The following is a 23,286-nucleotide window of genomic DNA, read 5'->3' as shown; positions in this document are numbered from 1 at the left end:
CTGGGGGCCAGCATCCTGCTCCTCCCCCTCGGCTGGCTCAGAGTCCCTCCTTCTCAGGGACCCTGTCTCCAGGCACAAGAGGAAAGGCCCTCTCATTTCTCGGAACTCCCAGAACCCGTGCTCTCATGCCTGACTCATGACATTGGGCTTATCTCCCCAACAATCTCGAGGTCCAGAACTCCAGAGAAGGCCGGCCCTGGAGCCCATCCGGCACACAGTAGGAGACTCTGAGTGAGTGCTGTCCGAGGGAGGGGGTGGTGAAAGAATGAAGGCCTGGATTTGAACTGGAGAAATTCAGGAGCCCACTAAAGCCTAAGTTTTACCTCCTTTGTTCAGTTGGGATTTTATCATTAGACATTTAGGGAGGGAGGAATAGATGACTGTGAAGAAACAGCATTGTTTCTTCCCAGGGCATGTGTGTGTGTGTGTGATCCTTGTAGAGAAGAGAAGAACCAAGGAGGGAGATACTGGTTAGCACCCCCTTCCTTCCCTCTGACTGGCTCAGGCTGCAGTGGAAGCAGGAAAAACATTTCAGAGCATGTGTGTGCAGGGCACCACCATCCTCTCTCCTTCACAACCTCGCATGCAGCAGTTCTCATCTGGGTACCAGCTCCACGGCTGCCCAGGAGGAAACAGAGACTCTGACCGGAGGCCAGCTGGGTCAAGGTCACACAGCTGGTGTACGCAAGAGTCCACAGCGGAACTTGGGTCTTGTTCTCTCCAGTAAACCACAGTGACTCCCCGTTCAGTGCTCACACCCTCCCCCGTGTGGTGCCTCTCTAAGAATTTAGAAGAGTTATTTCTGGAATGAGGTGAGCAATGCTTTCAGTCATTTCTATGAGGCTCCAGGAGAATATAAATACGGAATTAAGCAAGGTTAGGGTTGTGGTGGCGGTGGTGGAGGGGGGAGAAAGAGGATTCAAACTACTGAACTGTGAAGAGATGACAGAGGAAAAGCAGGTCAGCGGGGAGAAGGAGGGGGTCGGGGAGGGGAAGAAAATAAACAGGGAGGCTGATAAAGACAGGTAGGGAGAGAGAGAATAAGGAAGCAGAGTGCAGCGAGAAAGAAAGAACTCGGATTTGAGAAAGTAAAAGAGAAAGACCATCGGAGTGAGAGCGAAGGTTCTAACCTGTCTAATCTTTACACAAATGTAAAGTGCCTGCTCAGGACAATAGGCAACCAGAGGCTCCAAGTCTGGGAAACATAATAGAAGAATTAAAGAGACCAGGAGACAGGATCCCTCTCTGCTGTGAAAGGAGGATGACGACAGGACAGGGGCCACCGCCCGGCCTCGCAGGGTCAGCTCGGGAGGCTGTGCCCAACTCCAGTGTCCCTCCTTCCTGCCCTCTGCTCGAGCTGGGCAAGCAGGGCTCCTGTGAAATGGAGACGCCGGACCTGGGAACCTGAGCGAGCCCAGGTCTTAGCGGGTGAAAGTGTTCCGGGAACAGCACTACCTCACTGGCAAGATTGGTTTCCAGGTGGAGAAAATTAAGCTGAGTTAAAAACAGCAGTTTTCTTTATTCCCTCTTCCCTTGCCTTTGACATGAGCATGGTTTGTCTGCACAAGCCAACTGCTCCAATACACACATGGATTTCCTTTAGCTCCTGGCCCGTGGGCTTCCTAGATGGCTCAGTGGTAAAGAATCTGCCTGCCAATGCAGGAGACATGGGTTCGATCCCTGGCTTGGGAAGATCTCCTGGAGAAGGAAATCGCAACCCACTCCAGTATTCTTGCCTGGAGAATCCCATGGACAGAGGAGCCTGGCGGGCTTCAGTCCATGGGGTCACAAAAGAGTTGGACATGACTTAGCAACTAAGCAACAACAAGAACAAGAAGAATATCCAGCCCTAGCCTCCTAGGTCTCTTGGCCTGGGCGCCGACAGTCACCTCTATGCCTCCTGGCTGACTTGACTGGACCCCTCAACCCCATTGCTCGGGCTCCTACCGACTGCCCCGCCAGCTGCTCTGCTGCACTGCTCACCCCACCTGGCCCCGCTCCCTGCCTGGGCTGGTAAAGGCTGCAGACTGAGGGGCAGGGATTCATGGGAGGTCACCCTGTCAGAAGCTGGGGGAATTGTTTTGCACACAAAATAATTTGCTCCACTTAGTTTGGCACCAGCCTAATCCAAAAAGCAGAGATTTGTGGGGAGGGTGGGCTGGCAGAAGAGGACAGTTGGGGTGTATTTTTGGGTGAAGAAATACTCCATGCTAGGAACTGTCTTCTGGAAATTCTCTCTGGTTTCCACTCCCATTGGGCAGATGAGGTAACTGAGATCCAAGAGGAGGTGCAACTTGCTCAAGACAGAGATGGGCTGGACATGCTCTCTGGGCTACTAATCCAGACCTACCCTTTCCTGCACACCAGTGTAGTTCCCAGGGGTCCAAGCTGAGCCCCCCTGGGTCCCTTTGAGAAGGGCTGTCAGGAAGGATCCCACTAGCAAGAAGGCAGGGACACTGGGATGGGCCTAGGCCACCTTCTTGGGGACCCCAAAGCTTCTTTGATCACCTCTGTACGAATGATAAATTTGGTCCCATCGAATAGTTGTACAGTGGCATGGGATGGAGGAAGCACAAGAGTGAAGATTAAACATCCTTCTGATGATGTCCAACAGGGCAGGAATGGGCTAGAGTAGCTACCTGGTGTTGTAGCAGTGGGCAGCTTTGTCCCCAGCTTTGCTATTCATGTTGTGTGACCTTGGGCAAGGCCTGTCCCTTCCTTGGCTTCCCTGGACAGCTTTCCTCTTTTCCCATTGACTGTGAGGGGCCTGCTCAGCTCAGATAGCCTATGACAGACAGAATCAACCTGCCCTGGGTTTCCAGCTCCCAAAATGCAAGCTCTGCAGACTCTGTGAGTTCATTGCTATCATTCCTGCTCCCAGCCTGGAACCCTTTGCTCTTTCACTTTCCGGAAAACCAGTCACTTCCCTGTTGTCACCTGGCCCCACCAGGTTTCAGGAAGCTCTCTTGTTTGCAGCCCCAATGGAAGGGACACAGAGTCTCAGTCGCAGGCACATATCATGCAGGCAGCATAGCAGAGTGAGCAGCTGGGCAGATGGGGCTGGCCAGGGGGGATGTCTGGACCCTGCAAGGAATAGGGGTCTGGGGAGGGTTTGGCCCCGGAGCCAGCCTGAGTTGGGGATTTCAGGACTGAGGGAGCTTAGACATTCCCATAATGACCTGTTCCCAAGTTATGTCCTCAGGACTATGGGTCAGGACTGCCCCCCTTCAAGCCTAGGGCCACTCAGCCTCAGGGCCTCTTTCTGGTGGGTGGTCTGGGCCTCCTGCCATCGGCCGCAGCTCACCCTGAGCCAGCAGGGCCTGCCACCACCCACAGCATCGTCCGCACACTGGGTCTCTGCAAGAGTAGCCTCGGTCCTGTGGGGCCAGCTCTCCTGATCTTCACGGCTTCCCTGGGAGGACACCCCCTTCTAAATTCTCCTCCTCCCTCCAGCTCAGCCCATTGGAAAGATTTGTAGCTCCCACATGAACTACTTTTAAAGGAATAATGCATGTGCCCAGTCTGCTATTAACCTAAGGGTAATCAAAACAGGGTCAGCAAGGCCCATGGAACTGCTAGAATTGCAGCCAAAACCAGACACTGTTCAGTCAAGGCACACTTGTCAAGAAGAATGTGAGCCCCACTGAACTTTTTGAAATAAGAAAACTAATCCAGGGACTGAGCTTTCAAGATGGAGGTCTCTAGACTTGAAGTTTTGGACTTTCCTTCAAAGTGCTAAGGGCCCAATTCTGCACTTGGGTATACATGCATTTAATATATTCTGAGCTCTATGTTAGGTGGTTACATACATTACGTCCATTAATTGTTATAACCTACCTAAGGGGTGGGTACTATAATTCGTTCCTATTTTATAAATGGGGAAACTGAGGTTCATGCCTTGTCCACTGTCAGACAGCTAGGAAGTGGCAGAGCCAAGGTTGGAAGGCAGATCTGTGTAACTCCAAAGCCCTAATCCTGAGCCCCGGGTGTCCCCTTGCTGAGCCAATTCTAATTACCCTAAGATGAATAACAAACAGGACACATCAATTACTCCTTGACAGGTACAGCGTCTGGAGAGCCTCCGCAGCAACGCTTCTGCAGAGGTCACCTCTTTTGCTCCTAACTAGGCAGAGAACTCTGTGCAGCCTGGAGGAAGTGGGAAGCCTAGGAACATACTGCATCCACAGAGGGGCGTCACTCCCACAGCAAAAACACCTCACATTGCCTGTGCCTGCGAGGCCACTGACTGAGGACTCGTCACAACCGTTATGTAGGCATGGGCAGTCCATACCACTTTCACCGGATACCCACAACAGACCTGGGATGCAGGCTGGGCTTATGACTCTCACTTGATTGGTGAGGTCTTTCCAGACAAGATTCTCACTCTACAGCTAAAGAAGTGAATTCTTCAGGGTCATACAATGAACAAAAGGCAGGACTGGAACTTTTCCCTTATACTCATCTGCTGTGGGACCAAGAACCTAAATCACACATTCAATGATTCCCGCCTCCCCCCACCATCTATTCACCTACTTATCCATTCATCCCTCCTTCCATCCATCCATTCAACCTCCCATGTCCACAGCCATCCATCCATCCTTCCATCCATCATTCCTACTATTGGTCCATCCATTTACCCACTATCTGACATTTTGTCCGTCCTTCCATCCATACAACCAATCTCTCACCCATCCACCCTCCATCATGACAGATGTGGTTAGAGATATTGGAAAGGTCAAAGAGCTTTGAATAGCATGTTAAACTTGTCCTGGAAACATCTGGTTACTTCCGGGGGAGAGGGGTCTCTCCCCCAAAATGATGAAATCACTGAGATACAGTCTTCTTTGGAATTCCAACTCCAGGGCCTAGCACACAGGCCTGGGCACAAGGTCCAGGCCCAAAGCTGGAATGAATGTACAAGATGACTTAATCTCATCAGACAAAACTGCCCTTGCAGGGACACCACTTACGACGAACATTTATGTCCCATTTTCTGCCTGATAACATCTTCAAAATGCTCTATTGATGAAGGCTTGGACATAACTTCTAAAAGCAAAAGACAGGCAGCCAGAGAGGGAAAGTCCCTTGGCCTATACCTAGATGAGGAAACTGAGGTCCAGGGAGAAGGAACAGCCCACCAGAGATCCTGGAGATCCAGAATGCCTGCATTCTCCTCTCTGAGGCCCCTGCACTTGGAGGGGCTGGAACCCAAGCCTTCTCCTCCCTCCACTACCACCAGCCAAGACACGCAGCTGGTGATTTTGCAGTCACACCCACCCTGTTGCCTAGAACCCATACTTTCCAGGGCGCACCCAGGGCCCCACCAGGCGGCTGTCTTCCCTCTGGGAAGGGGTGAGCCACCTGGAGGCCAGGCCATGCAGAAATACAGTATTTCATTCTTCATTTAACAGCTAGCCCCAAGTGCCTAGCTGCCTCTGACATCAGGCTGGTGAGGTCCGGGGTTCCCACTGTGACTCTAGGCCTACATTCCTGAGCAGAGGTGTGCCTAGGATACCTCCTTGCCTCAAGGCTTTGGCCCTGCCCGCCCAGCTCCTGGGAATCCTGAGCCATGAAAGACCCAGGAGGGGCCTCGCTGGGCTCTGGCAGGCAGGAGGGCGGCCAGGAGCTGAAGCCACTGCCTGGGGCAGGCTCAGGGTGTGGGGGTGAGTCAGGGGCCAGCCCACCCCTGGAATCTCTGAGGCTCCGCTGCTCTGGCTGCCAGCTTCAAAGCCCTGTGACTCAGACTCCAATCCCCCACTTACCCCCAGTGCCCAGCACTGTGTTGGGCCCGATGGAGCTCAGGGCTGGGGCTGCCAGTCTGTGCTCTCATTTTGGGGCTTACCAACCATGTGACTAAGGGTATAGCACTGTTTAATTTTCCCGAGTGTCAGAGGTCACATCTAGCCGAGACTCCTAAGAAGAAAAATGCTACTTCATAGCTGCAAGGAGGCTTTGTGGCGGAGCCCATGGAAGGTTCAGCCCATTGCTTGGCATAGGGGTTTCTGTCAGCGAGCCTCTGCTATCCCTCCCTCCCTCACCTTTGGCTGCAGGGTGTGTGTGGGCATCTTGGTGTGGACACACTCCTGCAAAAGAGTGATGTGCGCATGTGTGTGTTGGAGGGATGTTAGTAGAAGCTGTGTGCATCCATACACCATGAGCCAGCTGCACCACGAGCGTCCCTTCCACTGCCCTGCGTCACACAGTCCCTCCAAGTGCCCAAGGCCAGCCTGGCTTCTCCATTCACCCACGTTTGCCTTGGCACAGTGCCTGATGCCACAACAGACATGAGGGGTATTGCGACTTGGGTCAATGTTGCCTTCCTATGAAAACCAGGCTTCTGGAGCCAGGACCTGGCCTGGTGTCAGCGTGAAGTATCTGGTCCACTCCAAATTCCCACCCTGGCATCAGGCCTGCTTGGGACCTGACTTGGACCTATCTTTCCTTCCTTTTCCCATCAATGCTGACCAGGGTGCCCACAGCCTACCAGCCCAAGAGGCTTGTCACTTCCTGAATACGCTGTACACTTTCTTGCCTCCCAGCTTCTGTGCAAGACAGGCCTCTCCTCCTCCTCACATTCTTAGTTGATTTATTTTGCCCAAACTCAAGGCCTATCACAAAGGTTGCCTCCCCCAGGTGCATGCATGCATGCTCATCATGTCTGACTCTTTGCGACCCCGTGGACTGTAGCCAGCCTTCCCAACTCTATCCAAGACATGAGCTCTAACTCATCTCTGAACACCCACAATATTCTCATCCATAGCTACCTTTGCAGATGGCACTAGTGGTAAAGAATTCGCCTGCCAATTCAGGAGACATAAGAGATGCAGGTTCGATTCCCTGGGCTGGGAAGATCCCCTAGAGGAGGGCATGGCCACCCACTCCAGTATTCTTGCCTGGAGAATCCCATGGACAGAGGAGTCCATGGTGTCACAAACAATCGGACACGACTGAAGTGACTTAGCACACATGCACATAATCACCTCTGGCTATGCTTTATTTTAAGTCTCTGAGGGCTGGCTAGTAGCTAAGGGCTCTGATTCTGGTGTCAGAATCCCTCTTCCCTATCACACATGCCCTTTCCTCCTTTTTTGAGCTCCAGTTCACTCACCTGTAAACTGGGTATAATCACAGTAACACGGCTGTGTAAGGATTAAATGAGGGAGAGCTCCATCAGTGGTAGCCATCATTATTACTGACTATAACTATTTACAGAGCCTGGTTACACTTTTGCTCTCACTTCATCTTTACAGCATAACCCTTTGAGGCATGTCAATGTGTCTGTTTTCAGATGCGACTTCAGACTCTGAGAAGTTAGAGAGCTTGCCATGTAATGGTTGGGGTTTGAATCCAGGTCTGTTTGACCCCAGGGTCGGTGCTATTTCTATCCCCTCACCCTTCACTTATTCAACCTCCCCCAGCCTCTGTTCCTTCATTCAGATCACATGCTCAACACATCACTGGTTGAAATGGAAATGAGGAGATCACAGAAGTTTTCTCCTGGGTCCACTCCTCGTCCACTGGCCCCAGCCCAGGCTTGCCGGGTCCCCATGGCCCAAGGAGCTGCCTCTCGAGCATTACGGGGGAAGACAGAGACAAAGATAAAGAGTCTCCAGTACTCAGACAAGCTCTGAGAATCTCCCAGAGTGCTCTCTGAGACTGGGAGGTGAGGGCATCCCCAGTCCAGGAGGTAGCTCCCAGGCTGGGAAGAGGGTGACGCGGAGGTGCAGGCTTGGGCTCAGCTTCCAGCTGGGTGGCTGCAGACAAGCCCCTTCCTTGTCTGAGCATCAACTTTGTCCTCTGTAAAATGAAGTGCTTCTTGGGTGGCCTGGTAACTCTAAACTGTGAGGCCAGCCCCAGCCAGAAAGACCTCTTCAGAGAGCCTTCTGGACCCACTGAGGGAAGTGGGGTGGTCAGCCTGCAGAGGGGACCCCGGAGCTTTCCAACCTGGGAAGCCCTTCCCTGATGCTACTCCATCATCCAACGAAGAGCCAGACCATTGCTCTCCATCTCCCCATCATTCATTAAAACCATCCTGGGATCACTTAACACCTGGCACTCTTTATTTTTTTAAATTGGGGTATAATTGCTTTACAATGTTATGCTAGTTTCTGCTGTATAGTGAAGTGAATCAGCTATATGTATACATACATCCCCTCCTCCTTGGCTCTCCCTCTGCCTGCCCGCTCCATCCCACCATGTAGGTTACCCCAGAGCACTGAGCTGAGCTCCCCACGAGCTATCTGTTATACACAGGTCACTTTAAGATTTAATTACAGCTACTGTTTATCCACATAAACACACAATTTATCCACATGTCTTCCCTGGTGGCTCAGAGGTTAAAGTGTCTTCCTGCAATGCGGGACACCTGGGTTTGATCCCTGGGTTGGGAAGATCCCCTGGAGAAGGAAATGGCAACCCACTCCAGTATTATTGCTTGGAGAATCCCATGGACGGAGGAGCCTGGTGGGCTACAGTCCACGGGGTCGCAAAGAGTCGGACACAACTGAGCGACTTGACTTTCACTTTTCACTTTCACTGTTTACCCACATAAACATTTACCCATGTCTAGTCCCCAGGTGCCAGACACGGCATGACCTTTTACATGTCTTATCACATTTAGTCACCACAGCAGGAAGGCTCTCTTCTTCTTGTTCCCATTTTGCAGGTAAGGAGCCTGAGACTGAGAGAGGCAAAGTGGCTTATGCGAGGCCATACAACCATTTGAATCTAGAGCCACCTGCATTTTTAAGCAGGATCCTGGCCTCAGTGATGCTGTAGGAAATCTTCATGGGATGAAGCTGGTTTTACTGTTGTCCTCCTTCAGATGGGAAAACTGAGGTACCTTGTCCAAGGTCACCCATCTAACAAGGAAGGAACTTGAATTGGAGCCCAGGTCAGTCTGAGCCCTTGACCTGAGGCCTCAGTCTCAATTCTAGATTTTCCTGTCAAGGTCAGAGAGTCCCTGAAAGCAGGTTCTGGAGATCGACCTCAGGGCTTAAGTCTGGGGACAGCAGGAAAAGTGCCCCCATCCCTCAGCCTGGCTCCTGGGCCGTAGGGAGTGGAACCCTGGGAGCTTGGGGGAGGGGAATAGTCTGTTTACGCAGTGAGCACTGCGTCAGGTGGTGAGGTGAGCGATGACTCAGGGTGGGAGGTCCTGAGAGGGTGGGCAGGTAGTGGGAGCAGCCCGGCCAGGTCAGACCATCGCTGGAGTTCCCTGGAGGAGGAGGTTTGGGGAAGGCAAGGCTGAGTCACAGCAGCGAGAGCCGACAGGGAGCGGGGATGGTTCAATGACCTCACGCTTCCATCTGAGCCTGGTAAGGAGCGTCGCGCCCAGGTGGGCCTGGTAGGTCCATCTTGGCAGGATGGGTACCCTTCCTGTTTGGCCGCCCATAGCCAGGGGGCGTCTGTGAAACCAGAGGGGTGCCCTGCAGGTTCCCTGAGGCCTGGTGTTACTGGAACCCTGAGCCCCTACCCTCCTGGGGAAGCAGCTGTTACAGGGCACAGGGCAGAGGTATGGGAAACGCCACCACTGTGCTGTGGGACCAGGCCAAGCTATTCAAGCTCTCTGAGCTTTGACTTCCTCCTCTGTCTTACATTCATGTGAAGATCTCATAAGCTGGTGACTGTTGTCCAAGCCCTGGCACAGAGCTAGTGTCCTAGGGTATAGGGAAAGAGTGTTAGTAGCTCATTCGTGTCCAACTCTTGTTGTGTTCCATAGATTGTAGCTCACCAGTCTCCTCTGTCATGGAATTTTCCAGGCAACAATACTGGAGTGGGTAGCCATTTCCGTCTCCAGGGGACCTTCCCCACCCAGGGATTGAACCCAGGTCTCCTGCGTTGCAGGCCGATTCTTTACCCTCTGAGCCACCAGGGAAGGAAAGAGAGAGACAGCCATCACCAGCCAGGAGGCCACAGAAGAATGGAGGACTGTAGTAGGGGGGCCCTGAAGACCCTGGTGGCAGAGCTGCATGCCTGTGTCCTGGCTATTGACTGTGCTGCCTTAGTTGAGGGCCTTTTGATCTCTGGGCCTCAGTTTCCTCGTGTGTCAAATAAAAATAATAACTCTAGACTCTAGGGAGGATACTGGGAGTTCCACCACCTTAGGTCAGTATCAGGGAGGGAAAGAACAGGAACCATTCCTCTGGGGCCCAAAGCAGTGGGGGAGTCCCCCCACTAAGCACCTGGAAGACACAGCGGTAGCCTTGTGAGGTCACTGCCTGCCCCCCACCCCAGAACTCCCCAAGGCTGGTCCGGAGAGGGTGAGGGTTGCCAAGGTCACACAGAAGCCATCTGAATGGTTCCACCATCCAAGGGGTGGGGGGCCTTTATCTCCCCAGATAAGAGGCCCTGAATGGGCCTGGAAGGCCTTGTGGCCTCAGATTTGGGTGACGCCTGGGGGTAGGAGGAGAGGGCCAGAGCTGGGCTGGCTCAGGCTGACCATAAAGCACCCACTTCTCCCAGTGCCTCCTCAGCCTGAGTCAGCCCGGGGCTGCGGCTGCTTCTGAGTTCATCGCCTGCCTGCCCGCCTGCTGCCCAGCCTTGGAGCCCAGGCCCCAGGCACAAGGCAGGTCCGTAATAATGACTCGGTGATAATGACAGCTGTGTGGGGAGCTGTGCCCACGCGCCAAGCATTCTCTCTGCCTTCATTCATTTGATCTTCTGAACAGGCCTGGGAAGCAGGCAAGGCAGGGCCTGGGAATGGAGAAGTTCAGAGAAGCTGCAGGAGTTGCCCAAGGCCACACAGCCAGAAGCAGAAGAGAAGGGTCTTCAGGCCCCAACGCTGTGTCTTTTGTTGTCATGCAGTGGACAGACTGAGGCTGCTCTGCAAGATTCGGGATGGGTCTGTGGGTCTCTGTCCCAGCTGGAATTTGAGGAGAGGGCCCTTGAAGGCATTTTCTTGGAATAGGGACCTGGGAGTGTCTGTGGGATAAGGGCCAGTGTGTGTTCTGTGCCAGGCTTTGCTTTGGCCAAAAGGGGAGGACAGACAGAGAGCTACAGGACCCCAGAGGAGTGAGTGCCTGCCTCTGCCTGAAAGGTCAGGATGGCTTTCCAGCAGAAGAGGCATCCAAAAGAGGCTATGAAGGTGGAGAAGGCATGCCAGGCCAGAGGTATGGCGTGGGGAAAGGCTGGGAGGCCTGAAAGAGCATGACAAGTTCTAGGAGCTGGAGCGAAGAGTGTGAAGGATCCAGAGATGAAAGGAGCTTGGAGGCCAGGGTACAGGCCTTGCACACCCAGCCAGAGCTGACCTCTTCCTGAGTGACCCCATTTCCCAGGTGGTGCAGTGGTAAATGGCATCCCACTCCAGTATTCTTACCTGGAAAGTTCTATGGACAGAGGAGCCTGATTGGCTACATATAGTCCATGGGGTTGCAGAGTCGGACACAACTGAGCAACTTAGCACACAAAGGGGAGCCATTTGCATCTGTGCTGTGGTGGCCCCGACCCACCGGGACTCAACCAGTCCTGGCTCGGGTGGGGGTGGGGGTGGGGGTGTTGAATTCCTTCTAGGGGCTTCTCTGGACTATCAGACCTCAGATGGCAGACACCACAACTCGGGGAAGAGCTGCCCAGTTTATTTTGGAACCTGAGAACAAAGCCACCTGGTGGCCACCTCATTCCTACACACTCAGGGCAAGCCTCCGATCCTGACACAGGACAGATCCAAAGAGCTCCACCTTCCCTGAAATCAGGCTGTTGGGGGAGAGAGGCCAGGCTGGTAAAGGGAACACGGCAGGGACCCTCCTGCTCCCTCACTTTCCCAAGGAGTACAGGCAACTCCGTGCTCCCCAGACCCCTGGGGAGGCCCAGACCTAGTGTGGCTAGGCCCAGGCCTAGATGACCAAAGGTGGTTTGAAGGCTTGTTGAACCAAATCTGCCTTTTCTTCCACAGATCACACTTGAACCTTCAGTGTAATTTCCCTGACAATCCCTTGAGGGTGTCCTTCACAGTCACCCCACCTTACAGGTGAGAGATTAGAGGTTTAGTGAGGTGAAGTGAGGGACCTGGGCTCAACCACCAAGGGTCAGGGCACAGTGAGAACACCCGCTGGGCACCACACATTTCAATCCGCACTTTAGCATATAGGGGATACATGCAGATTCTGGAACCTTACAATTCATATTCATAGCTCTGCAGCTGGCTAGCACTTGTGCCTGGGTGCATGCTTGGTTGTGTCTGACTCTTTGCAACCCCCTGGACTGTAGCCCACCAGGCTCTCTGTCCATGGATTCTCCAGGTGAGAATACTGGAGCGATTGCCATGCCCTCCTCCAGAGGATCCTCCCCACCCAGAAACTGAACTCATGTCTCCTGCCTCTCCTGCACTGTGGGCAGATTCTTTACCACTGAGTCCCCAGGGAAGCCCACTAGCACCTGACCTCAAGCAAATCAGTGTCTGTGCCTTAGTTTCCCTGCCTGTAAAATGATGATGTATTTCCTCAGTATTTCCTCATAGGGTTGGTGTAAGAATGTGGGAAAAGAACTTATATCAAACGCTTAAAATGGTAACTGGCACATCCCCATTTTGCAGAGGGGGAAACTGAGGCTCAAAGACACGCAATGCCTGCATCTACGCCTTATCCCCAGCCTGCCACCCGTGCCCGATCACGCGCCCCATCACGCGCCCACCCCCATGCGGTGGCCCTGGCTATCGCGGGGACCGACGTGTCCCCCAGTGCCTCTTGCTTTCCTGCCTGTTTCGGGAAATCCTGGGACAGGGGGCCCCTGGAGAGCGCGGAGCAGGTGAGTGAGCAGAGGACCGGAGGCGGCCGTGTCTGGCCCGCCCCCGCCTCCCGACCAATTTTGGGCAAAGCAGCAGCTGTGGCTGAAGCGCGCTACGTGCAGGCGATGAGTCAGCGCGCAGGAATGCGCAGGACGCTTTGTTCTCCGCTCTGCCGGCTCTGCTAAGGAACGTGCTGGGGCCCGGGTGCGGCGGGCCTGACATCACCGAGCGGGCAGCGCCTCCACGTGCCGCCGGGGACTCAGGTCTTAGCTGCCCTGCTGGGGACCCCAGGAGACCTCAGGGAGGCCAGCCCCCTTCCCAGGTCTCAGCGGCTCTGACTCTAAAAGGTCCTGGCGGCCGAGCTCCCTATGTGGGGCACAGGGCAGCAACCCCTGGGGGCAGGGTCGGTGGATGGGAGGAGAGGTCGCTTAGCCACAGCGAGACCCCCAGGGGCCCCTGGGGACGCTACGTGGGGTCCAGGGCCTGTTCTCTACGTGAAGCTGGTATGGGAGAAGTCCTGCCTCCTTGTGTGCCTCCCCCAAGTCACTCCCCCTCTCTGGACCTGGGTCTGTCCAGCTGACAAGTGGCGTGATGAGTGTGACTGGGTCCCTCTTCTTCCTGAGAGTGGGAGGGCAGGCTCGGCTCCCCAGGCGTCTCAAGGTTTCTGACAGGGCAGCCCTGGTGAGTGTGGTGTGACACCTTGAAGGTGCACGTCTGGCTGTCCCAGAAGCAGCAGTGGTGACAGGTCAGAATCCTTCTGCCCTCTGTGACCTTGGGCATGCCACTTGCCTCCTGGTCCTCCCATGACAGCACTGTCATCTTCCCATTTTCGCTCCCCAGCAAGTAAATGGCCAAGTCTGTAAACAGAACCTGCAGGGGGCAGGCAGCGTGGCCAGTGGAGCATAGGGATGGTCCCCAGATGGATTTGTTTCAAGCACTGACTCTCTTCTTCCTTCCCTCATCCATGAGGTCCTGAGCACCAGGGCCAAGCCTGCTCCTCCCCAGCAGTTCCCCCCAGCAAATAGCTAGAGCTGGAGGGTGAGGGACCTAGTTGGCTCAGGGGCCTTTCACAGGAGGCCACCACTTGTCACCCTGGCCTCAGAGACTCAGGAACTGGAGGCAGGTCTCCGCTGGGGCCCCTGCCAGCCCCTCTTCCTGCTCGGTCTCTTCTGGAACACTTTGGTCTCTGTCCCTCTTAGGCCATGTTTTCTATATGAAGATGGAGAATGACCTCTCTCCACCCCAGGGCTGAACTTGCAGAGGCCATGTCCCACCTTCATTCCTGCAATTTCTTGGAACCTTGACATGTTCCCCAGCTTCAGTTGGTTCCCCAGGGATGGGTGCTGCCAGAAGAGGCCAAAAGCCTGGATGGCTCTCAGCCTCCCCCTGCCGTCTCTATGTAGCTGTGACCTGGGAGAGCCCTCTCTGCAACCTGGGCTGGAGATCCCTGCATGTGGGACAGTGGTTTTCTTGTGCCAGCAGTGTTTCAGCCTCATTTGCAAACCTCTCCATCAGGGTGTGAGATATGCCCCTCGGCAGAGGCCTCATGGCCCACTGGTTAGGTACTGGTGTCTGGAGTCAGCCAGCTAGGGGACCTGGGTAGGTTACGCCGCTTCTGCTCCTCAGAGTCCCCATCTGTATATGGGAGCAGGGGCCCTTTTGGAAGGCAGCTATGCTCACCACTATACCACCAACACTGCTCTAGGGGCCCTTTTGTAAGCACTCAGGGAGTTGCTAGATGCAAGTGCCTTACCTAACATACACTGGCTGCTGAGTCAGTATGAGTCCTGCCTGAAGAGTTCTAGTGACTTCTACATTGTCTCCGTCATCTCTGACTTGAGCCAATGATGACACTATGGGCCTAGAGGCTGTCATACAGAGTGAAGTCAGAAAAACAAATATCGTATATTAACACATACGTGTGGAATCCAAAAAAAAAAAAAAAATGGTGTATGTGAGCTCATCTATAAAACAGAAATAGAGACACAGATGTAGAGAACAAAAGATGGACACCAAAAGGGGAAAGAGTGGGGGGAAGAATTGGGTGATTGGGATTGACATATATATGCTATTGATACTATGTATAAGATAGATAACTAATGCAGAGTACATCATGAGAAATGCTGGGCTGGAGGAAGCACAAGCTGGAATCAAGATTGCCGGGAGAAATATCAATAACCTCAGGTATGCAGATGACCCTACCCTTATGGCAGAAAGTGAAGAAGAACTAAAGAGCCTCTTGATGAAAGTGAAAGAGGAGAGTGAAAAAGTTGGCTTAAAGCTCAACATTCAGAAAACTAAGATCATGGCATCCGGTCCTATCACTTCATGGTAAACAGATGGGGAAACAGTAGGAACAGTGAGAGACTTCTTGGGCTCCAAAATCACTGCAGATGGTGACTGCAGCCATGAAATTAAAAGATGCTTACTCCTTGGAGGGAAAGTTATGACCAACCTAGACAGCATATTAAAAATCAGAGACATTACTTTGCCAACAAAGGTCTGTCTAGTCAAGGCTATGGTTTTTCCAGTGGTCATGTATGGATGTGAAAGTTGGACTATAAAGAAAGCTGAGCACCGAAGAATTGATGCTTTTGAACTGTGCTGTTGGAGAAGACTCTTGGGAGTCCCTTGAACTGCAAGGAGATCCAATCAGTCCATCCTAAAGGAGATCAGTCTTGGGTATTCATTGGAAGGACTGATGTTGAAGTTGAGACTCCAGTACTTTGGCCATCTGATGTGAAGAACTGACTCATTGGAAAAGACCCTGATGTTGGGAAAGATTGCAAGCAAGAGAAGAAGAGGACGACAGAGGGTGAGATGGCTGGATGGCATCACTGACTCAATGAACATGAGTTTGAATAGACTCTGGGAGTTGGTGATGGACAGGGAGGCCTGGCGTGCTGCAGTCCATGGGGTCGCAAAGAGGAGGACACAACTGAGCGACTGAACTGAACTGAACGGAATGGGAATCTACTCGTCAGTAGGAGGGAATAGGGAGCCCTACTCAGTGCGCTGTGGTGACCTAAATGGGAAGGAAGTCCAAAAAAGAGGGGATATGTGAATACATATTGCTGATTCACTTTGCTGTACAGAAAAAGTAATACAACATTGTAAAGCAACTATATGTTAATAAAAATTAGGAACAAAACAAAACAAAACTCCACTCCTCTCCTGTTGATCTCTGTGGTCATAGATTCCTCTGGGTCATAGATTCTCCTCATAGATTCTTCTGTGGTCATAGATTCTTCCCCAGTGAGGGCGAAAGACCCCACGCCAAGAATGACCCCTTCCAGCTGAGACCAGGCCACTGCAGTCCAGAGACCCAGTGCCCTGCCAGGCAGCAAGCCTGTGCAGGTAGAGCCGGCTAGCTGCCTTGGATGCAGAACGGTGGTCTGTGCAACCCTTTGGCCTCCAGGTCCCCGAGGCTGAGGACGCGGGGTGATGAGAGAGGAGACTGGAGCATGTTAGTGTCTGCACGTGCCCCCCCGCACTTCCTGGCACCCTAGGGCTCCACCTCGGCCTGGAACGCCTGCCTGGATTCCTGCCCGTGTGGTTTCCCCTGGGCCTCTCCCTCACGTCCTCTGGCAGAGCATCCCCAGCTGTCTGCATTCCTCTGCTGTGAAGACGGCCACTTCAGGGCCAGGCCGGGCTAGGACACTGCTGACTGTGGGAGCGTGCGTGCTGGTAGGTGTGCAGGGTCACACCTGTGGGCACCGGCCTCGCTGAGCTCGCGCATAGCTGTGCCCTGTGTGTCCATGTATGCATGCATGTGTGTGTGCAGGAATGTGGAGAAGGGGCACGGACACCTGTGTGGATATGCGTGAGTGCATGAGGAGTTCAGGGGGAACTTGCGGATCCCCGTGGCCTCAGGGACCCATGGACAGGGACATGAGCTCATGCATGATGTGGGAGTTGGTGCGTGTTTCCCATAAGTGAGAGCCCTTGCATGTGTGAGGGTCATGCACCCAGAAGTGGCCTCTCCTGGGCTCAGCTCATAGCCACTGAGAGAAACTGGAGGAAACAAGAGTAGGGGCTCAGGGTGAGCTCAACCATAGAGTCCATTAGCCTGGCTGAGCTGAGAGTCCCCCTATTTAACCCACACACCAATCCCAGGAGGGATGAAAGTGGAGTCTGAGGCTTGGAGAGGGCCAGTTACTTGCCCAAGGTCACACAGTCTGTAAGTGGTGGAAAACTGAAAGTCACTCGGTTGTGTCCAACTCTTATAGCCCATGGAATTCTCCAGGCCAGAATGCTGGAGTGGGTAGCCTTTCCCTTCTCCAAGGGATTTCCCCAACCCAGGCTTCGAACCCAGGTCTCCCATATTGCAGGCAGATTCTTTACCAGCTGAGCTACAAGGGAAGCCCGTAAGTGGTGGAGCCAACCTTCAAATCCATGTCTGCCTGACTCTTGACGCTTTCAGGCAGAGGAGGGAGGCCAGGGAGCTGCTGCAGGGGTCATAGCACAGGAGAGACCAATGCACCGTACAGCTCAGGGCTAAACTCTTCCCTTGGAGGGCAGTAGACTTTGAGACGCCCACCCATGCCTCTTGTACCCAGGCCCCCACCTGCTCCAGTGGCTGAAACATAATAAATATGCACGTGAAGTCATTGCTCTGTGTCAGGCCCTGGGTAAGTGCTTTGTACTAATCTCACCTAATCCGCCCCAACACTCTGAGAGGCTGGTATTATTATTAGGCTATTATTATTATAACTATATGTAAATAATACGATGTGGCTGTGTGCTCAGTCACTAAGTGGTTTCCGACTCTTTGTGACCCTGTGGACTGTAGCTCGCCAGGCTCCACTGTCCATGGGATTATGCCTGGTAAGTCACTTCAGTCATGTCTGGTTCTTTATGACCCTATGGACTATAGCCCACCAGGCTCCTTTGTCCATTGGATTCTCCAGCAAGAATACTGGAGTGGGTTGCCATTCCCTCCTCCGGAGCATCTTCCCCACCCAGGGAACTGAACCTGCATCTCTTATGTCTCTTGCATTGGCAGACAGATTTTTTACCACTAGCGTCACCTGGGAAACCCAAATGTGGGTAGACACACATGTCTATATGTACATACATATAACATCATACTTGTGTTCAACTCTTTGTGACTCCATCGACTATAGTCCACTAGGCTCCTCTGTCCATGGGATTTTAGTATTATAAACAGTATTATTTGGGCTTCCCTAGTTGCTCAGTAGTGCTAAAGAACCCACCTGCCAATGCAGGAAACGCAAGAGACATGATACAATCTCTGGTTCAGGAAGATCCCCTGGAGGAGGAAATGGCAACCCACTCCAGTATTCTTGACCCCAAAATTCCATGGACAGAGGAGCCTGGTGGACTATAGTCAAAAGGGTTGCAAAGAGTCGGACACAAATGAGCACCTAAGCACAAGAATACTGGAGTGGGTTGCCATTTCCTTCTCCAGGTGATCTTCCTGACTCGGGGATCAAACTCATGTCTCATGTATTAGCAGGTGGATTCTTTACCATTGAGCCACCCAGGGAAGCCCAAATAATACTGTATATAATATTTATTATATAGAATAGTAATTCTTATTATTCTCATATTAGAGGTGAGGAAATTGTGGTGCCAACATGTTAAGAAACTTGCCCCAAATCTCATGGCTGAAAATGGTGGAGGGGGATATTGAGCCCAGGCAATTTGGCTCCAGAGTCCCAGTGCTGAAGCCCTACATGTGCGGCTCGGGCCAGCATTTCCTAGTGTTTGAGCCGTCAGCTTCATCCCCTTTCTGCTGGGTGGTCTCCAACTCTACCCTACATGCAGGCTCAAGGGAGTTGAGGGCTGGGGGTACCAGGTCCCCATCTCACAAATATGGAAACTGAATCTGGGCTGGTGTAGTGCCTGGGCCTGATAAATTGACTCCCCCAGTGCCGCCCTAGCGTCACCAGCTCCTAACCTGCTGTGGGATGTGAGGCAGGTGCCCTGCTCTCTCTGGGCCTGTTTCTGCCCCGCCCCCAGAGGGCAGGCAGGAAGGGCTGTCCTGAAGTTTGCAGGCAGGGCGCCCTGGGAACAGGTGGGGCAGGCCTGGCAGCAGACACGGAGGGGGAAGGCGGGTGAAGGTGAGACCGGGCCAGGGCTGAAGTCGAGGTTCGGAGCCGGTTTTCCCAGGCTGTGTCTGAGTAATCCTGTGTCTATATTTATCTCTTCCTTTCTTGGGTGAGCAAACAGAGGCTGATGCCAGCCTGGCCTGCCACCCCCCAGGCCGGCACGTTTCTCTCAGCTGCCGGGTGGCCCCGGGGAGTACCGCAGTCTTGGCGTTGAGCTTGGCTTGGCCCACGTAGGACACACAAGGATGTTGGAACCCAGTGACTTCCGTGATGAATCTAATTGACAGTGGTGGCCTGGGAAGCTCTGCGGCGGCCACTGCATGCGTGGGCAACCCTGACCAGGGCCTGGGCAATGGCCGTGCACTGGGGGCGTGGGAAAGCCCTACCCAACTCAGGAACAAAGGGCCCCCTTGGACTTCCCTGGTGGTCCAGCGGTTGGGAATCTGCCTGCCAGTGCAGGGGGCACAGGTTGGATCCCTGGTCCGGGAAGATTCTGTATGCTGCAGGGCAACTGGGCTTGGGCACCACAACTACTGAAACTCGTGTGCTCTAGAGCCCATGCTCCACAACAAGAGAAGCCAGCGCAATGAGAAGCCCGTGCCCCACAATGAAGAGCAGCCCCCACTCGTCACAACCAGAGAAATCCTGTGCACAGCAACGGAGACCCAATACAGCCAAAAATAAAGAAAGAATAAAAAGATACATATTTTAAAGAAAGGGTCCTCTTATCTCAGACAATGATGTTCTCTCCTCCATTCACACTTCAGTGTAAATGGCAGCCCCTGGTCCCTCCAGAATCTGAAATTTCTAGAGGTCTAGAGTCAGACCACTCTGGGGCTGAATCCTGGCACTCTGGTTTCAGACAAATAACCTTTCTGGGACTTGATTTCCTTGCTTGCCAAACAGGGCCAATAGTTTCCACTCCTCAGGGGTCCTGTGAATTCATAACACTCAAGTGTTCTGCACTGACAGATGGGAGGGGCTCCACTGGGCAGGGGTCACCGGTCCCCACCTGCTTCCACCATCCAAGGCCCAGGTCCATGGCAGTGACAGTGGACCCACAAAAGACCACAAGGGGGGGCTGTATGTGCCTGACTCTCACGACATGCACTTGGTCATGGATGCCCCAATTCTGAGAGGTGCACGCAGCCTTAGACCCCGGATGGATTAAATGAGTTGGGACTTGGACCCTGAGAAGACCTCAGAAGGGACCAGATACTCACTGCGCTGAGCCCCGTCTCCACGGCGAATGGGGAAGGACAAGCAGTCAGTCAGGCCAAAGGGATGATGGGAACAGAAGAGCATCTTACGAAGAGATATAGCTCAGCCTGGACCAGACCTGGGCTCCATCCCCGACCCCAGCCAGGATGATGGCCGGCTAGGTCTTTGCCCCGATTCTGGCCTCTGCCCTGGCGGTGCTACCTTCCTGACCTTGGGGAACCCTGGGCCAGGTGCACGTGCACCGCAGCTCTGCCTGCTTCCAGGTTGGATTAGGCAGAGTCCGAGGACGTGCCGGGCTGGCAGGCTCCCGGGCGGGGCGGCTGCCGACGCTGGGGCTGCCCTGTGGTGGCTCGAGATAGGGCTGCAGCAAAGCCTTGTATGGCTCTGGCAGAGTAGCTCAGCGGCAGCACCGATTGGCTGGGCTGGCACTCCCAGCCAGGGCTGCCCGGGCCCCAAACCACGGTAACCAGAGCCGCCGGGAGCTAGTGGATTAGCATGGCCGCCTGCCCACCCGCCTGCCCGCCACCAGGGCTGCTCTTTTCCTTTCCTAAAAAGGCAGAGCTGGGCAGGTGAACCTGGGCCTGGGGTAAGCAGGGGTGGGCGGAGTGGTCCAGGTGGCTCAGCTGAGGGTTTGGGAATCCTAGCTCTGGCCTTGGGCCAAGCTCTTCCCGGCTCTGGACATCAGCTTTCTTATTTATAAAAGGGGGAGGTTGGTAGCTGGGTCTCTGTAAAGTGGCTGAGGCTGTGATGGGATTAAAGGATATGTCTGCTGGGGTCCCTCAACCCAGGTTTTAGGATGACGAGGTAGCTGAGAGGCCCAGATACTCTTTCCATAGTACCAACCACTCCCTGAATGTGTGGGCCTGGTTTTAAGTCTCTGCTCTGCCCCTTACCACTGTGGCCTTATGAGCAGCATCACCTGCCTGAGCCCCAGCCTTCCTCCTCTACAAAGTGACGAGGTGATAGGTCTATCCCTGGACCAGATGGCAGTGATGAGCCCCACTCAGGGCGGCCCCGGGCTGCTTCCTTCTCAGTCACCCCCATCCTCGCCTGACTCTTCTTACTTACTGTTTCTCCCTGCTCAAGCCCATCTCAGGCTGGCCTGCTTTCTGAGGCCATCCTGCCAGCCGTGGTTTGTCCCTGGGAATCTCTAGGAGTAAGCATGGTCCCTAGGTCCTAAGCCCAGAGAAGGTCTAGGCTTAGGGAGAGGGCCCAGCCCCGGATGGGGAGTGGCAAGGCTTGGCCCAAGCCTTCCTGAGGTTCAGCGTCAGTGGCCCTGCCACTTGCCAGGGTGCAGTCTTGGGCTCTACTCTGCTGTGAAGTGGAGGTAGGTGCCCTATCTCCCTCATTCTAAAAGGGAAATTGCCTTGTGAATTCCAGAGAGGCCATGGGAGGCCTGGTGTGAGTGACAGGTGGGCCTGGGCATCAGCAGCAGGCTAGGGAATCAGTTTCTTCAGGGAATTTTCATGCACTTGGCATGCTCTCAAGCACTGGAATCCCAGCCCCTGTGTCTGGTTGTCCATCCCTGTGCCTTCAGCCTCAGATATGGGGGACCCACAGGGCTACCCCGGATGGCTGCAGAGAAGCCAAGCAACTGCTGGAAAGAAGCCTTGGCCGAGGTCTACCTCCTCCCCTGGGTTCCTGGGCAGAAGGAGGTGGAGAGTCTGAGATCCAGGGCTCCCCTGGGGCCAGAGCACAGGGCGGAGATGAGAGGGATGAACTTGGGGCTCCCAGAGGCGCTGGACTAGAGTCAGACTAGAGTCAGTCTCACATATCCTCTAACCAGCCCTGCATCTTGGGTTGGTGAGGGTCCTTTTGTTTTTAGTATTTCTTTCTTTATTTTTATTCATTTGGCTGCACCGAGTCTTTGTTGTAACTTGGAAAGTGGATCTTTCCAAGATCCACTCAGGATCTTGGATCTTCTTTGCAGCTTGTCGGATCCTTAGTTGTGCCATGTGGAATCTTTAGTTGTGGCATGGAGACTCTCAGCTGGGGTGTGTGGGATCTAGTTCCCTTAACAGGGATCAAATCTGAGACCCCTTGCATTGGGAGCGCAGAGTCTTAGCAACTGGACCACCAGGGACATCCTTGGTGGAGGCTGTTTGGAACTTCCACTTTCTTCTCTAAAAATGGGGACCGTAACTCTCATCTCCCTGGGTTGTCGTTAGGGACTATAGTCAGTCATGTCTGACTCTTTTGAGACCCCGTGGACTGTAGCCCTCCAGGCTCCTGTGTCCATGGGATTTCCCAGGTTAGAACACGAGCGGGTTGCCATTTCCTACTCCAAGTGTTCTTCCCAACCCAGGGATTGAACCTATCTCTCCTGCATTGGCAGGTGGCTTCTTTACCACTGAGCCACCAAGGAAGCCAAAGGATGATGAACAGGGCTTATAAAATGCTGGAGGCAGGGCTTGGCTGCATTCTGTGCTCTTCTTCTTCTGGGCCTGTGTGGGATTCCACTTTCCCACTGGTCTCGACTGAAATTCAGGATCTCCCCAAGGACTCTCTCCCAGACAGCTTCTCCTTGCCTTCCACACCCCATGATCAAAATGCTAGGGCCATCTTTCCTTCCAGGCCTCCTTCCACACCATTATTTTTTCACTCCCTGTAGAAACCCAGCACTTTTGAGTACGATGCCATGAGGCCCTGTCCCTCCCCCCATCCCATCTGCTCAGCCCTTAGGTGTTTCTGACACTGAGAACTCATATCCTTGTGTGACTGTTACACATATTCCTCATCTCCGTCAGTAGGCACAGCCACATGACCGGCTTTGGCAGGTGAAATTTGAAAGGAGAGATGTCTTTTCCCATGTAGAGCAGTTAGTTGTCAATGCAACATTTCATAGCTCTCTCCTTTTTTCTGCCTCTGAGGTCACAGGAACAGGGGATAAAGCATCCATCAGCCTAGGTCTCTAAATGACGAGGATGAGTACAATTCAGCTGCTGACCCACATCGGACATGTGGCAGAAGGGAACAGTTCAACTTTCACTGTGTTCAGTTCCTGAGTTTCTGGGTTGCTTGTTTCTGCAGTGTGACAGCCCATATCCTGGATTATAAAGCCTAGCTCACAGCCTGGGTCTCCAGTCCAGCCCTGCAGTCAGCAGAGATGAACATACAGGTCACTGGCTCCATGGCTAGTCACTCCCCAGCCTTTTCATCTCTTGTGCCCAGCACCCACGCCTGTGTGGTCCACACTGCCTTCATCCACAGCTGTCCTGCCTCTAGAATAATGAACTAGGATAATTTCCGACCTTTTCTTCTCTGTTCTCA

Source organism: Dama dama, chromosome 20 (assembly GCF_033118175.1).
Source record: "Dama dama isolate Ldn47 chromosome 20, ASM3311817v1, whole genome shotgun sequence".
Taxonomy (NCBI): Eukaryota; Metazoa; Chordata; class Mammalia; order Artiodactyla; family Cervidae; genus Dama; species Dama dama.
The sequence above is the reverse complement of the archived record's forward strand: the minus strand, read 5'-3'. Positions refer to the sequence as shown.